Raw genomic sequence first — 17,527 nt, 5'->3', positions numbered from 1 at the left:
ATGATATGAGCTTAGGGAATATGGAAAGTGGCCAATGCTCATCCATCAAATCTCCAAAGGCCAATGTGATTTTTAAACCCAAGAGAAATTATCCAAAGAAATCAGATAAAAATCTATTGGACCTAATGTATGAAACCCCTAAGCCAGATGAAAAGAAGCTGCTTGGAAGGTCCATTGCTTTCTTCAAGGATCCCAGAGACTCAGTGCTAAAGAAAAGGATTGCTAACATCTACAGAAATGGTAAATTGATCTGTGTAGTGGCTGGACATCCACAGTTTGCGGAGGCTAAGATGGAAGAAAAGGTGAGTCTCAAACAACAACAAAATCAAGCTATTTTAGATGCCAAGAACCAAGATGAGAAGGCTGTAATCACGGAAACTAAATTGCCAACTGAAACATCTGAGAATCTGATTCAAGGAAGGAAAGAAAAACCAAAACAGACAAGGAGATTTAGACACAAACCCCAATCAAAGAGGAAGATAGATTTCAATGATGATAAAGAAGATTACATGCATGTCCAATCTACAACTTTAAGTCAACCAGCCATACATACAGTAAAGGAGGCTGAATTCAAGGTTGATCCCAACATAACATTCCATGGTGAACTTGTAATTCCTAAGGATAAACCCATAGATTAGAACAGTATGCCTCTTCCTGATCTAAACATTCCAATCTTTGCCAAACCAAGAAAGACAAAGAAAAGAGCAGTCAAAATGGTCAAGCCTGTCAAACTTCACTCCAATCAGTGACCAAACCCAAACCCATTGTCAATAAGGGAGATCAACTCTTCATTTGTGACATTAAAGAATTCTCAGACATAAATCTCTATTTGGATGAGCTAGAAGAAGTTAGAGATGTTGATGCTTACAAACATCTTCCAGAAAGATTAGTCTTCAGGTACGAGGGTGGAAGAGAGATGAGTTGGCCGCTTCACAGAATTCTCAATGAAGGCTATTCTGTTTTGGTGAAGATTTTCTCCTCAATAAAGAAGAATTTTAAATTTAACATTGTTGCCAAGAGAATGGTACTGAACAAAATTGAGGAGATAATGAACAACAGAAGAAATCCAAATGCACTACCAAGAGTATTAACCATTCCTTTTACTGGAGATATGGTGCATTTGAGGCCATACTGGATGATGGAGTTCAAGGATGAAAAATGCATCAGAAGATTCTTCAGACTGGAAGATCAGCTAAAAATCTCTAGAAATGAAACTCTCAAGGAGATGCAAGAAAAGCTGGATCAGTCAAATGAGGATGAATTTGAATTCTATAGGCAACTCCAACACCATATTGAAGAAAATAATGTGAAATTGGGAAAGAAGTTTAGACAATCAAGGAAATAAGCTAAATTTGCTCAGTCTAGAGGAGCACCTTGAAAATGTTCTGTGAGATTTTCTATAAACCTTCATCTCCGTGTTTGTCTAAATTCCAGCACTTAGTAATTTTATCTACTAGAAATCTGTCTATATTCATAGGGTGTTTTGTTATCATCAAGTTTCTCTTAATTTTATGGCTACAATTCCAGTAGACATGAATTGGGGGAGATTGTTAGAAATATGTTGTGCACTTGATGATATGTTGAACAAAACACTTAGTACATTTAATTCAGTAATTTTGTAGCTTTCAACGGATGATCAATTCAACATCCGTTGAAAGAGTAGTTTATGTAACAATAAGATTAGTAGCACATTCCTGCATACAATAATGCTTTAGTAATCTAGATGTTGCAGAATATTTTAGTCATGTTGACTACTAGATTGATATGCAAGATAGGTTGGTTAAATGTAATATTAGATTCCTTGTAATCTTGTATAAATGAAATGGAGTCAACTACCAAGAAAACAGTCTCAACGGATGATTCACAAAGCTTCAACGGATGATCAACTAAAGTCTCAACGGATGTTTAACCAGATCCTCAATGGATGTTCAATGGATGAATAAATTCGAAAGAGCAGTTGATAGTGACTTGACATTCACATGCGTTTGTTGTATGCAAATAGAAGGTGGCAGCCTAATTCAGGTTTTAGAGAACAAAGAAGTATTTCCATTTCCATGCTAAACTGAAGATATCCAAAGATGCTGGATTGAGAAATGAAGCAACATAAAAGTAGACTAGAGACATTTTGTCTTATTTGTTTATCTTTTTATCATGTATCTTGGTGATATATAAACCAAGTGTAGTAAGTTGAAAAATAACCAAGTTAGGAAGTAATTACCGGAGAAATAGAAAAAGCTACATCTGTAAAGAATTTCTCTGTTCTTTGTAAGGTCAACTTGTAAGCAACTGTGTGCAAACATTGCATCACAGAGTTCTCATATTAATATATATATCTCTGGTGGAAAAGTTCAATCCACCAGAAAGTTTTTAAATACTTGTATTTGATTACATTCTGTTTTGATTTCATCAATAATTTCATTCCGCACTATAGCCAAATCAAACATAGTTATATATTTATAGTAAAAATATTCGTAGAATTGAAAAGTAGCGAGAATAACATTCAACTCCCCTTCTGTAATTCTTTGTTAGATTGTTAGGGAATAGCAAATACACTATTTTAGGATATATTAACAATCTGTTGGAACATCCGAAAATAGAAAGTTATTGAGACGGACATTATCATATGTCTTTCAGTGAGTAAACTTACATTACAAACGTCAATTGTCTATATAGTAGTACTCGACAATCACATTTCTAGCACATAAACATATTAAATAATTAAAAAATAAATTCATAATTATTTTATCTTGAGAGTTGATAGGGATAAATAAATCCTGATTGTATAATTAAATATTGTATTGATTATACAAGGTGTGGGCTGCTAGGCCCAATAAGAAGATGTATGATATTCAGACCAGAAAGGTTACCACATTGATCAGGCCTGATGGACCAGATCAGGCCTGATGGAACAAAGAAGGCCCAAAACCCTGATTATTAATTAATTTCGTAATTAATTAATAAGGGAGAAAAACAACTATTAAGATTAGTCCTAGTGGGGATATAAATCCTTGTAGATTGGCCTCCAAAGAACCTCATAGGATAAGGAATCAGCTTCCTACTTCCTAGGACTCCTAAGTCCATTCTAATTCAGAGACTTGACCACCAAGTCTCCTATACCAAGTCCAATTCAAGAACTCCCACATCTATATAAGGGGCCTCACCCCATAAATCAGAACTACGTTTTTTGACTTGATCCTTGGCAATCAGCAAGGTACGTAGGCATCTTGTTAAGGCAGATTGAGTCACGAGACAAGAGAAGTCAAAATCGAGCCTTGAAGCTCACGTTCCTTAGTAATAAATACAGCAATTATATATATCAGTATTTAATCCATAACATTTGGCGCCGTCTATGGGACAAAACAACAACCATGGCGAGAACACGGAGAACAATTAGAGCTCTGGAGGAAGGAACACCATCGGGGACAACCCAGGTAATTTCGTCAGTGCACTGTTGTTGCACCCGTGAATGATGCTATAAAGTGTCGGGCCTTCCCTCAAACCCCGTCGGGTATGGCTCAAAGGTGGTACAGTCGCTTGCCTCCAAACTCTATTGGGTCGTTCAGAGAATTAAGCCAGACTTTTATTAAGCAATTCATCAGTGGGAAAGTTCATGAGAAAAGTTCAGCATCACTTATGAGCATTGTGCAAGGGACAAAGGAATCCTTGAGAGATTACCTGAATCGATTCACAAAGGAGGCTTTAAAAGTCCCGGACCTTGATGATAAGGTAGCCATGATAGCACTGCAACAAGGAACTAGGGACGAGTTTTTTAAGATGTCCTTAGCCAAACGCCCCCCTGAAAGCATGTTGCAGCTCCAAGAGAGGGCAAGGAAGTATATCAAAGTTGAAGAAAGCATGAGGAAGACCTTAGTAAGTAATGAGCCCACTGGAGGCAAGAAGCGGAAAACTGATCTGGAGTATATCGCTAAGGACAAGTATCCTAGAACCGAGTAAAACACTGATTCAACCCCCAAGAAGGGAGGACCTGGGCAAAAGTTTACCGAATACGCTAAGCTGAATGCTCCTAGAAGCCAGATCTTGATGGAAATCGAGAAAGATCGAGATATTCGTTGGCTAAGCCCTTGAAGGCTGATCCTGCCAAGCTAGACAAGAGCAAGTATTGCAGATTTCACAAAGATGTTGGTCACGACACCGATGAGTGTAGGCAGCTGAAAGATGAAATTGAGTTCCTCATTCGGAAAGGAAGATTGAACAAATACACTGGAGAAGGAGGGGACAGGAATAATAATGGAAGGAAGAACTTTGAAGATCGTAGGAGGGACCAAGACGATCAGGGACGAAACCCCCAGCCTAGAGGACCAGTTATAAACACAATTTATGGAGGGCCGCGACCTCGAGGGCCTGTGATAAACACGATCTTTGGAGGTCCAACTGCTGCTGGATTGTCCAAAAATTCCAGAAAAGCATATACTAGAGAGGTTATGCATATTGTTGGAGAAGCCCCGAAGAGGGCCAGAACAGAAATAACATTGGCTTTTGATGATTCTGACCTAGAGGGTGTGAAGTTTCCTCATGACGACCCACTGGTCATAACACCGATAATAGGAAATAGCCCGGTCAAGAGGGTCCTTGTGGGTAATGGTGCTTCAGTGGATATCTTGCTCCATGACACCTTTCTAAGGACGGGGTATAACGACTCCCAGTTGACACCAACAGACATGCCGATATATGGATTTGCAGGAGTGGAATCACCTATGGAAGGGATAATCAAGTTGTCAACCACCATAGGTCAGGAACCGAGGCAAGCAACGCAGATGTTGGACTTTGTGGTGGTAAAGGCTAGTTCAACTTATAATGATATCATGGGGAGAACAGGGATACATGCCTTCAAAGCAGTCCCTTCTTCCTACCATTCGGTCATGAAGTTTCCCACACGGAACGGGATTGGAGAAGAGAGAGGAGATCAAAAAATGGCTAGAAGCTGTTATGTGGCCTCTTTGAGGGCAGATGGAGTCAGGGGGCAGGTTCTTCCTATTGAAGATATGGATGTCCGAGAAAATGATGAGAAGAGAGGAAAGCCAGCAGAAGACTTGGTTTCGATTCCTTTAGACCCCGAGAATCCTGAGAGGATGACTTTCATTGGAGCCACATTAGAGGAGCCCCTTAGAGGGAAGTTGCTGAATTTTTTGCAAGAAAATAGTGATGTGTTTGTATGGTCAGCAGCTGATATGCCAGGCATAGACTCGGAGCTGATTACTCACAAGTTAAACGTGGATCCAAGCCGGAAGACAGTGAAACAAAAGAAAAGAAACTTTGCCCCGGAAAGACAGGAGGCTATAAAACAGGAAGTAGAGAAGCTCTTAGAGGCTGGTTTCATTGAGGAGATTCAATTTCCGGAATGGTTAGCAAACCCTGTAATGGTGAAGAAGGCTAATGGAAAGTGGAGGATGTGTATAGACTTCACTGACCTGAATGATGCATGCCCTAAAGACTGTTTTCCGTTGCCAAGGATTGATACTTTGATTGATGCCACTACTGGGCATGAGATGCTGAGTTTCATGGATGGATTTAGCGGATACAATCAGATTAAGATGCACAAGGATGACATTCCAAAGGTATCATTCATCACTGACTTTGGTGTTTATTGTTATCTTGTTATGGCATTTGGTCTTAAGAATGCAGGAGCCACCTATCAAAGGCTGGTAAATAAAATTTTTAAGGATCTTATTGGTAAGACTATGGAAGTCTATGTTGATGACATGTTAGTCAAGAGTCTAGTAAAGATTGATCATATAACCCATTTGAGGGAAGCTTTTGAGGTCCTGAGGTACCACAAGATGATGTTAAATCCTATAAAATGTGCTTTCGGAGTAGGATCTGGAAATTTTTTGGGATTGATGGTCTCCAAGAGAGGGATAGAGGCTAACCCCGATAAAATAAAGGCGATCCTGGACATGGAACCACCAAAAACCGCCAAGGATGTTCAGAAGCTCACAAGAAGAGTTGCTGCGCTGGGACGATTCATCTTCAAGTCAGGAGACAAGTGCTTATCATTCTTCAAGTCACTAAAGAATATTAAGGACTTTGTATGGAATAAGGAAAACCAGAAGGCATTCGAAGAGTTAAAGAAGTATATGGCCCAGGCCCCGTTGTTGGCCAAGCCAGCTTTGAATGAAGTTTTATTCTTGTACTTAGCCGTTTCAGAAAGTGTTTTGAGCGCTGTGTTGGTTAAGGAGGAATTGAAAATCCAAAAACCTGTATACTATATCAGCAAAATTCTGCATGGTGCCGAGTTGAATTATTCAACTATTGAGAAATTTGCTCTAGCCTTGGTAATGGCTTCAAGAAAGTTACGTCCCTACTTTCAGGCTCATCAAATTGAGGTGCTAACGAACCAGCCCCTGAGAAATATCATTCACAGTCCCAAGGCTAGTGGGAGGTTGATCAAGTGGGTAATAGAGCTGGGAGAATTTGACATTAAGTACAAGCCACGGACGTCAATAAAAGCCCAGGCATTAGCTGACTTCATGGTGGAATGTACTATAGCCAACCAAGAAGTCGGGGGACAGGAAGATACTATACCTCAAGACAAGGAAGTCGATAATGGGGACAAAGAGAAGGATGATAAGGAGAAAGAATATTGGGTTCTCTATTTTGATGGAGCATCAAAAATAAACTCCAGTGGAGCAGGATTGGTTTTACAAAGCCCTGATGGGTTCTTGATTGAGTATGCCATGAAATTAGACTTCCCAACCACAAACAACGAGGCAGAATATGAAGCCCTGATAGCTGGCCTTGGCCTAGCTGGGACACTTAGAGTCAAAAACTTAAAGGTCCGTGGAGACTCGAAGCTGATCATATCCCAGGTAAAGGGAGAATTTGAGGCAAGGGATGATACAATGGTTAAGTATGTCCGCCTAGTAAGGGCTGTGATGACCCAATTCAATGAATGCCATGTTGAGCACATTCCGAGGGAGGAAAATGCTAAGGCAGATGCATTATCAAAATTTGCTTTATCAGAGATAGAAGAAAGTTCAGGAAGTGTGTATTTCCGTGTTTTGAAGACACGAAGCATAGATGTTAAGCTTGTGGCTCCTATAGGCCTGGGGACGTCGTGGATTGATCCCATTAAGGCTCACATTTAAACCGGTTGGTTGCCAAACGATGCAACTGAAGCACGAAAGTTAGCTGTTCGGGCACTAAGGTACTCTTTGATAGATGGGATTCTGTACAAAAGGTCTTTCGTGGTTCCTTACTTAAGGTGTCTTAGGCCCGATGAAGCACGCTTGGCTCTTGAAGAAGTGCATGAAGGTATTTGTGGGCAACACTTGGGGGGCAGGGCCTTGGCTCATAAGATAACCCGTTTAGGCTTCTATTGGCCAGAAATGATGGCTAATGCCAAAGAATATGTGAAGAAGTGTGATCGCTGTCAGAAGCATGCACCTATTGTTAGACAACCCCCCCCCCCCCCGAGATGCTGACCTCTATCAACTCGCCCATTCCCTTTGCTATGTGGGGAATGGATATTCTGGGGCCTTTCCCCATGGCCACGACACAAAGGAAGTTTCTAATTGTAGCCATTGATTATTTCACCAAGTGGATCGAAGCCAAACCCTTGGCCAAGATCACAACTAAACAGGTTGCACAATGGGAAAATATTATGTTCCGGTATGGAATTCCCCGTATCCTAGTCACCGAAAATGGAACACAATTCAACAACGAGGAATTCAAGAAGTACTGTGAAGAAAATGAAATTGAGTTACGGTTCACCTTTGTGGCTCATCCGCAAGCCAATTGGCAAGCGGAGGTAGCAAATCGAATAATCCTGGATGGACTAAAGAAGAGGATCGAGAAATCAAGAAATAATTGGGTGGATGAGATACTTCTAATATTATGGGCCTACAAGACTACCTATAGAGTCATGACTGGAGCAACTCCCTTCATGTTGGCATATGGGGCAGAAGTAGTTGTTCCCGTGGAGATATCACATTCCTCTCCAAGGATTCGGGCTTTCAATGCTGAGGAAAATGAGGAAGGACAAAGGTTGGCTCTGGACTTAATCGATGAAGTGCGAGATGAGGCACATGCAAAGATAGTAGAATATCAGAAAAAGGCTTCATTCTACTACAACCTAAGGGTTAAGGAAAGGTTTTTCAAATAAGGTGACCTAGACTTGAGGAAGATAGAAGCTTCTGGTATTGGACAGAAAGGGAAGCTTGCCCCGAATTGGGAAGGGCCATACAAAGTCAAGAGCGTTCAAGGTAGAGGAACCTACAAGCTAGGGACTATGGATGGTTTTGAAGTCCCGAGAACTTGGCATGCACAAAACCTGAAGGTTTACTATGTGTAGGGCAATTGGATACGATTCTCACTTGTCAAGATGGCGAGTAGGTTGAAAAGCACCTTGAAGCCTTGCGTGCTTAGGATTTATATGTTCTAGTTTTATTTTGAAGTTTATTAAGACTTGTGTAAGGGATGAATCCCAAACAATTTATGGAAATTCATGAAGTTTTCAAAATATGTTTGAATGCAAGGCAAGGAAAACCAAATGTGTGAAATGCAAGCATAAAATATGATAAATAGATCGGATAAATATTACAAGAGTTTGATAAATAAAGTCTCGAAAATAAGATAAAGAAAACAAGCCACGCAGGGCTGAAAAAGCTCTAAGGAGCTGAGGTGCCCTCGACATCCATATCATCATCCCCTCCGCTCTCGCTAGATGTCTCTGTCGTCTCGGAGGAGGAGGAAGAGCTATCGTCCTCAACAGGTCTGGAAGAAGACTCGGGAGGAGGAAGGAGCGGATCCTGAGGAACATGATCCGAGACAACTACTCGGGTACGAAACCTCTGTAGCAAAGCCTCGTCATCAGGGTAGACATAATCCGCTGGGTTAATATCAGGACAAGCCTCGTTCACGGTCCCAAGGGTCGTGTCCCAACCAGTCCTAAAAAACCCGGGAAAGACTGAGTCATTCCTAATCCTCATGGACTGGGCAAACTCCTCCGAGTCCAGGTAGTTATCTATAGCTTTGTCCTTCTCCGCCTGAAGTACCACCAGTTCGGCGTTAGACTCCCCGAGTTCTTCCTCCTTGCGTTTGAACTTCTTCTCCAGAGTAGCATACTTCTTCTGTTGCCTCCTGAGGGCATTTTTGGCCTTATCGGAAGCCCGCTTCCATGACTCGGCTTGCCTCACAGTGCCTTGAAAATAGACGTTAGACTAAAATAAAGCAATTAACAAAGTATAAGGCAAGAGAATGCTACAAGTAAGAAAGATAAGTTCAAAAAAGAAGAGGCATACCGAAGCCGGAGACTGAGCTCCAATGAGCTTTATCCTCTCAAGGTCAGGGGTGGCCTCCACGTCAGTAAAATCCTTGGGAGTCACGCCATGATAGGACCAATCCCAAGCATGCTTCGTGGATCCAACCACGGTATCCCCGCGGCGGAATCCCCAGAGAGGCTGGAAGGCGCCTGTAGCAGCAGCAGCAGCAGGGGCAGCAGCAGTGATAGGAGCACTATGGCCCTCAGCTCCCTCAGTTGAAGCCTCCCCCACACGCTCCTTGTGTTTTCTCAAGAAGCTAGGCTTCGTGGCCTTTCCTCGGGTGTCCAGGCCTGCAAGGCAAGCTTTTTTCATCCTAGCAGTCTCTTCAACGGGAGGTACATTGTCCTCGTTGATCTCCTTAGCAGCTGCAAAATAAGGCAAAAAACAAAATAAGTGGTGTTAATAATGCATGAAATGAAATAAAGTTGAGAAGGAAAGAAAAATACTCTGTTGAGAAACAGAGGATAGTCCCACGTGAATGAGGGAGAACTCCTCTAAGAGAGTCCAGCTGGTAGTAGTGTCGTCGTCCTGAGTAAGCCCATTATAAATAATAGTTTCCTCGGGAGTTAAGTGAATGGATTTGAGGCTACCATCACTAACCTTCCCGAAGGAAGATCGGAAGAGTGTGCCCCAGTCGCCATTCTCCCAACGTAACCCAACAAAACTATTCCTCCAATTTTGATTGTTATCAGGAATGGAGGCGCTGTTAAAGATATGTTTGCTTTTGGGCATTTGCTTAACATAGACCCACCCACAGATACTGGAAGAGCTATTATAGCACTGAAAGACCTTCCTAAAAACATCTACAGAAAGGGGAAAACCTTCCCTAAGGCAGCAGACCATAAAATATAAAATGTTCCTCCAAGCGTTTGGAGGAAGCTGACATGGGTTAATTTGTAAATCAGCTAAAAGATGAGGAATGAAATGATGGAAAGGAAACCTAAGCCCAGTGGCAAGTACGGTCACCACCAGAAACTGGAACTAATCTAAGAGGAGGAAGGACATTATAACGTGCATTTAGTTTATCGAAATCTATGTTGTGCCAAGTATTACAATGATTAAAAGAATCGAGATGTGCAGTAGAGGGATATTCATCCCCCCCTAGTGTTAATCATATCGATTAAAGACATATACGAAGAACGGATCTCGATATCCTTACCTCGTTTTGAAGCCGAGGCTATCTTGGCCGCCCTCTCGGAACTCTTGTCAGCCATTAGTAAAGCTGGGAAAAGCCTGGAAACTTTGAAAGGAAGGAGGCTGGAAACTAAGGGAGGAAAGTTGAGAGAGGAGGAAGTTGGAGAATTTTAGAAATGAATGAAATGAAGAATGAAGAGTGTGAGTGAAAACACACTCCCCCCCCCCACCTTTATATAGGAGGAAAAAGAGGAAATTGGGCCTAAAAAAGCCCATTCAGGCCCAAAAATAAGAAGCTTCTGGAATTATCCAGGAAATTCCTGGAAAATTCAAGAGAAAAAACTTTAGTTTTTTTAAGATTCTGGAAGAATCCAGAACAATCCTAGAAGAATTTGGAATTTGGGCTCACAAATACAAAAGCCCGGGCAAAAAGGCCCATGGATAAGGCTCAATATGTTGGAATAGGGTTAAAATAGACCCGTGAGCCAAAGCCCAGTTGAAAACAATGGGCCCAAAGGATAGCCCAATAAAACCAGCCCAAAAAAGGGGGCCCAATTATTTGACAAACAAAACCCATATTTAAGAAATGGGCCCAGGATTAAGACCCACTAAGAAGTTGGCCCAAGAAAATCCAGGCCCAAATCAAGGACCCAAAAGAGTCTAGCCCAGACGTATGGCCCAAAGTAAATATATGCATTCACAAAAATTAACATATTTTTGACCCAATTCGATCAAGGCACGAGCTGTATTTCTCCTCGAATGAGTTGTGGTCCAAAGGGCGTCGACCAAGGCTGGGAGAAAGCTTAATTCGGTCAAAATATTAATTCCTGACCGAAAGGGTCAGGACTCTGATCGAGAACACTATACCTGAAAACCTTGTCGACTAGAAACCAAGGGAAAATCCTGGTCGAACGAGCCCTACCCGAATTTTCATCGACCTGGGCAACAAAAGATGGTTAATTCGGTCAAAAAGCAGGAATCCTGACCGAAAGGGAAGAAAATCCTAGTCGAAAAAAAAATCCTGCTCGAAATAAAAATAAAAAAAATATAGGAAAAAATCCTGGCCGAATTTCGACCAGGATTCTTTCTCGAACACATCCTCCTCGAAAAGCCTTCGACCAGGGCTGAATGAAGGTTAATTCGACCAGGATCCTGGTCGAATAGGATTCCTGGTCGAAATCTGTATAAAAAAAAGAGAGAAAAGAAAGAAAAAAAGGAAAAGAGGGAAGAAAAAGAAAGAAAAATTCCTGAAAAATTACAAAAATTGAGGAAATTCCTTAAAATATTTTTGAAATATTTTCAGAAATAAGGAATAAATCCAGAAAATAAGGATAAATCCCAGAAATTAAGGGAAAAATCCAGAAAATAAGGATAAATCCTAGAAAATAAGGGAAAAATCCAGAAAAATAAGGATAAATCCCAGAAATTAAGGGGAAAATCCAGAAATTAAGGATAAATCCCAGAAATTAAGGGAAAAAATCTTGAAATTAAGGATAAATCCCGGAATTAAGGAAAAAATTCCTGGAAATTAAGATAATTCCTAAATAAAAGGAAAAATCGTTGTAAACGTGTAGGTCGTTCCACACTTTACGCAAAAACGAAACCCTGTAAGGGAATGAATAGACTTAACTTCTGCGAAACCTAATCAATGTTTCCCAAAAGTTGGGGGGCAAATGACAGGGATAAATAAATCATGATTATATAATTAAATATTGCATTGATTGTACAAGGTGTGGGCTGCTAGGCCCAATAAGAAGATGTATGATATTCAGACCAGAAAGGTTACCACATTGATCAGGCCTGCTGGACCAGATCAGGCCTAATGGAACAAAGAAGGCCCAAAACCCTGATTATTAATTAATTTCATAATTAATTAATAAGGGAGAAAAACAGCTATTAAGATAAGTCCTAGTGGGGATATAAATCCTTGTAGATTGGCCTCCAAGGAACCTCATAGGATAAGGAATCAGCTTCCTACTTCCTAGGACTCCTAAGTCCATCCTAATTCAGAGACTTGACCACCAAGTCTCCTATACCAAGTCCAATTCAAGAACTCTCACATCTATATAAGGGGCCTCACCCCATAAATCAGAACTACGTTTTTTGACTTGATCATTGGCAATCAGCAAGGTACGTAGGCATCTTGTTAAGGCAGATTGAGTCACGAGACAAGAGCAGTCAAAATTGAGCCTTGAAGCTCACGTTCCTTAGTAATAAATACATCAATTATATATATCAGTTTTTAATCCATAACAAGAGTGATTGTTATATATCAGACACATAATCATTTATATTTATTTTACTTTCTAAGCATTAACATATTACAAATCTATACTATTATATCAAAGACGAAACAATGAAATTTTGGTTGGTAGTCAGTCTGGTCACCGTAATTATAGTAATATTTAAAATAAAAAAACTTCCATAAATAGATAAATATTCATAACAAAATTATAATATATCTAATGATTTTCGTTAAAACAAATAATATATAAAAATTCACCAGACCGGGCTAAACAAAATTATATTTATTGATCCAATTTTAAATAAAAAATTAAAAAAACTACATAGAGTTAATTGGATTTGAAGAATCGAGCTAAAATAAAATAATAAATATTATTAATCCCGTTAAAAATATTATATTATTTGACTCGACTATAACAAAAAAAATTGAAAGGAAATTCGTGGGGTCGATATAATGTCATCAAACTAAAATAAAATAATACATATTATCCATTCGGTATAAAATAAAATAATAATCACCCCGAGCTAAAATAAAATTAAACAAAGTAGTAAGTATAATTAGCTGAATTTGGTTGATATAACGGGCCTCAACCTAACATAATTTTTTTGTCATTGACACATAATATTTTACTATTGATTCGGGTTTAAACATATTAAACTAACATAAATCTGAATGTAGTTAGTTGAATTTTGTCGGTTAACAGACTAATGACAATTCGTATACTATTGATCTCACCTCTTTTAAATAAATATAATAATTTTTCGTAAACACACCTATAAATATTAATAAAAATATAAATTTCAAGTATTACATTATTCTTTAAAATTGTAGTATCACCAACTTATACACCTATATATATATTAATAAGTATTATCAAATCATATTATTAAAATTTCAAATAAATAGGTTTCATAACTTAAATTTTTTACTTCAAATGAAATTCTAAAAAAATATGTAATATTAAAAATAATCTGTGCATCGTACTGGTTTTAGGATAGTATCATTTAATTATGAAGTGGCAAAAAATGTATACTAACTAAAACATGTGTCTTAAGTGCGATTTATCTTGGTTCACGTGATTTGCAGGCTATTGTGTGAGGTCGTGGGGTTTACCAAGTTCACACCGAAGATTAGCGGTTGCGGGTTCCATATGATAAAAAAACGTAATTTATCATTTTTTACGAATGCACTATTTCAAATATACCTCAATGAATAATCACAATAATTTTTTTTAATTAACATAATTTAGAGTAGCCCGCATATTATACGAGTTATAAAGCTACTTTCTATAAAAATCATGAACTTATAAATGCATTTATCTATACTATATTATAATAGACGAAACATTAAAAGTTTGGTAGTCGGTCGGTCGGTACTTGATGAAATAACTTAATTATCTTTTCTTAATTATTCTAATTCTAATTATTGGGTCGATCAATTCTAATTCTAATTGATAGTGAAGTCAAATTCCTCAATTGTTTTACCAATTTCAATTCTATTTTATATCAAACTCTATATCATTATAATTTATATTAAATTCAACTTCTTCTACCAATTTATATTTTAATTCATATCGAGTTCTATATTATTCTAATTTGTTACTTCGGGTTAAATTAAATTTAAGCAAACTAAATATAATTATTAAGATTTAGTAAAAAATATCATGTGACTCGGGTTAAGATAAAATAATAATACTATCAATCCTCCTAAAAATTATACTAATGAACTTGGATAAATAAAATATATATACGATAAAAAAATACGTTATACAATTGATTTAAACTAACACAAAACTAAAATAAAAAATAATTCGACCAACAAAAATAAAATCATATATAGTAATTATTCAGTCTAAAATAAAATTATCTTATTGATCCAGAATTTAAAAAAATTAAAATTAAACTAAAAATAATGAGTTTGATTTGGTCGATGTATTGGGCATCGGGCTAAAATAAAATAATGTAAATCACTGATCCGAGATAAATCAAATTAATATTAGACTAAGCAAAATTCGTAGCATATTGATGTGAACTAAAAAATCAAATTTTAAATAAATGTAAATATTATTTTTTTAAAAATACACTTAAAATTATCAATAAAACTATATCTTCAATTAGTAATATTATATTTTTCAAATATTTTTTATAGAGTTATAATTAATCGATTAAATAATAATTTTTAAGGTCCCAACATAAGGGAGACATTATACTTTTACTCTCAATAAAATAATAATTTCGTTATAATAATATTCCGCCCTTATTAATGCTATCACTTTAAATAAGTGTAAATGTTGTAAAAAGTTTTCAACATATATGTCTATTAATATAATTATCATGAAATCATATCATTTAAAGTTTAAATAAACAAAATTAAGAATTGAATTCAAAATATATAAAATATATAATATATATATATAATATTAAAAAAGATCCATGTGATCCGTGCACCGCATGGATTTTAAGCTAGTATTTATAAAATACATATTAAGTATAAAAAATTAACTAGAACAGAAGTAGCAACTCTTTAAAAAATTAGGGACTTCTTGCCCGCGCTACGCGCGCTCCAAATTTTTTCAATTTTAAATTTTTTTCTCGAAGTTTGTAATTTTTATAACATAAACGGTTATCTTCTAGTTTTATTTAATTTATTTATTATAATTATTTAGGTTCCGTTTATTTTGAAATATAAAATTGATATTATAGTTTAACGTTAAATCTCAGTATTTTATTTTAGTTTTCTTTCTCCCACATTTTAACCAATTAAAAGTCTCTTAACTCATATTTTAACATTTCTCTTTTACGTTTTTAGTAGTCAATATTTTAATAATTTGTACAACAAAACTGAGTAAATATTTTTTTAATTAAATATTTTTTAAAAAAATCCAGTAAATATTACATAACATACAATTTATTGTAATATTTTTGAATTCAAAATATATAAAATATAATATATATATATAATATTAAAAAAAGATCTGTGCGATCTGTGCACCGCACGGGTTTTAAGCTAGTATTTATAAAATACTTATTAAGTATAAAAAATTAACTAGAGCCGAGGGTAGCAACTCTTTAAAAAATGAAAGGAGCTGACTCAATTAAAACGGTTAGAACAATTTCAAATAACACGCCGGCACATAGACTAGGTCCTGAATCCTGATTGCTAGGAGGAGGTGGCAATTTCAGCAGAGACAGACAGGGGCATTTTTGAGAGTTAAAATATATAGAGAAGACTTGAGGTCTTTTCCCCTTTGTCTTCGCGTTGGGTTTGTCATAAACGTAGAAACTAAGTTCAATTACGTGTCGGAAAAAAAATTAAGTTAAATTATTCTCAAACTATTCAGGTTAAGCAAGTCAGACATTTTGAATTAAAGGGCCTGTTTGGCCAAGTGTTTATAAGCAGTTTATTATCTTATAAACTTGTAAATATTTATTTAATAGTATTTGTCCGTTTAACTTATAAGTCAAATATATAACTAATAAAATGTTAGTAATCACGTATTTTTCTCAACTTACTTTATTTTTTTCGTTATTTTATTAACTTTTATTTTAAAATATACGTTTGTAATTTTTTTTCTAATTTAAAATTCACAAATTAAAATAATTATATTTTAAAAACAAATATTGAAATTATTTAAATAATTTTTTTGACTTATAAGTAAAATTATCTAAACTTATATAACTTATAAATATTTATCTAATTATCACTTACTCCCTCTGATTTTTTATATGTCGTTTTTTTTCTTGCACACAATTCTAATTCATTTGACCGTGTAGATAAAATAATATATTTTTAAATTTTTTTGTAAATTAAAATTTTAGTTATATATTTTTATTTACAAAAAAAATTTATTCTAATTATACGGTCAAAATATTTAGAATTGTGTACATAAAAATTAAATATTTTATAATAAAAAAACAGAAAAAAGTGTAAAAAATTATTTATTTCAAATCATAAATTACATAAAATTTCTCGCACAAAGTTTGATAGTCTTGATTTACACATTTGTTTGAGCCGGAATATTATTTGAGATACCCTTTATGCCTTCTAGGTCCTCTACCAGCGGGATTAGGGGGCAGTTTGGATCATCGGATATCTACCCGGTTATCATGAATGAGAATGAGGTTTCAATATATTTTTTGTATTAAAACCTTATTCTATTAGATATTCCATGATCCACACATCACCTAGAGTTTAACTTTAACTATGTTTTTCAGCCCCTCAACTCTATGATGAATTCTTTTGCAATAATCTTAAGAGTTATTTGCAAAATACATTTTATGGTTTGCCCAAAATATATTTTTTATATATATTTTATTTAACTGTATTTTGCATTCTCTTATTATTTTCGACGCGATAAGTTACACCTTTTTCGTTAAATTTGTTAAAATTCTCAAGAGTATTTTTGGAAATTAAAATATTTAATTATAATTAGATTATTATTTAAGTTTTTTGATCCTCCCAATAATACTTTTCGAAAAAAAATTAAAGAACGAAAGTTGTAGAGAACGAAAAAATCTTTTCTAAATAATAACATTAAAAAATTATCAAAAAATTTATGAAACCAAAATTAAATAAAATATATACTTAATAAGTTTATTAAAAAAGAACTATAAAAAAATATTTCAATTTTAAACCTTTTTATTTCGAGAAAATCTTTTTATTCCTTATAACTTTCGTTCTTTAAATTTTTACGGAATGTATCATTTAGAGGGGCAAAAACCTTAAATAAACATCTAAAAATAATTTAATATTTTAATTTCGTAAAATGCCCCTGAAAAGTTTAACAAAATTAACGAAAATGATGCAATTTATGCGTTGAAAATAGTAAGGGATCCAAAGTAAAATATAGGAAAAAAATACTGTTATG

This window comes from Apium graveolens, chromosome 9, assembly GCF_009905375.1.
Source record: "Apium graveolens cultivar Ventura chromosome 9, ASM990537v1, whole genome shotgun sequence".
NCBI classification, from domain to species: domain Eukaryota; kingdom Viridiplantae; phylum Streptophyta; class Magnoliopsida; order Apiales; family Apiaceae; genus Apium; species Apium graveolens.
Note: the sequence above shows the minus strand (reverse complement) of the source record.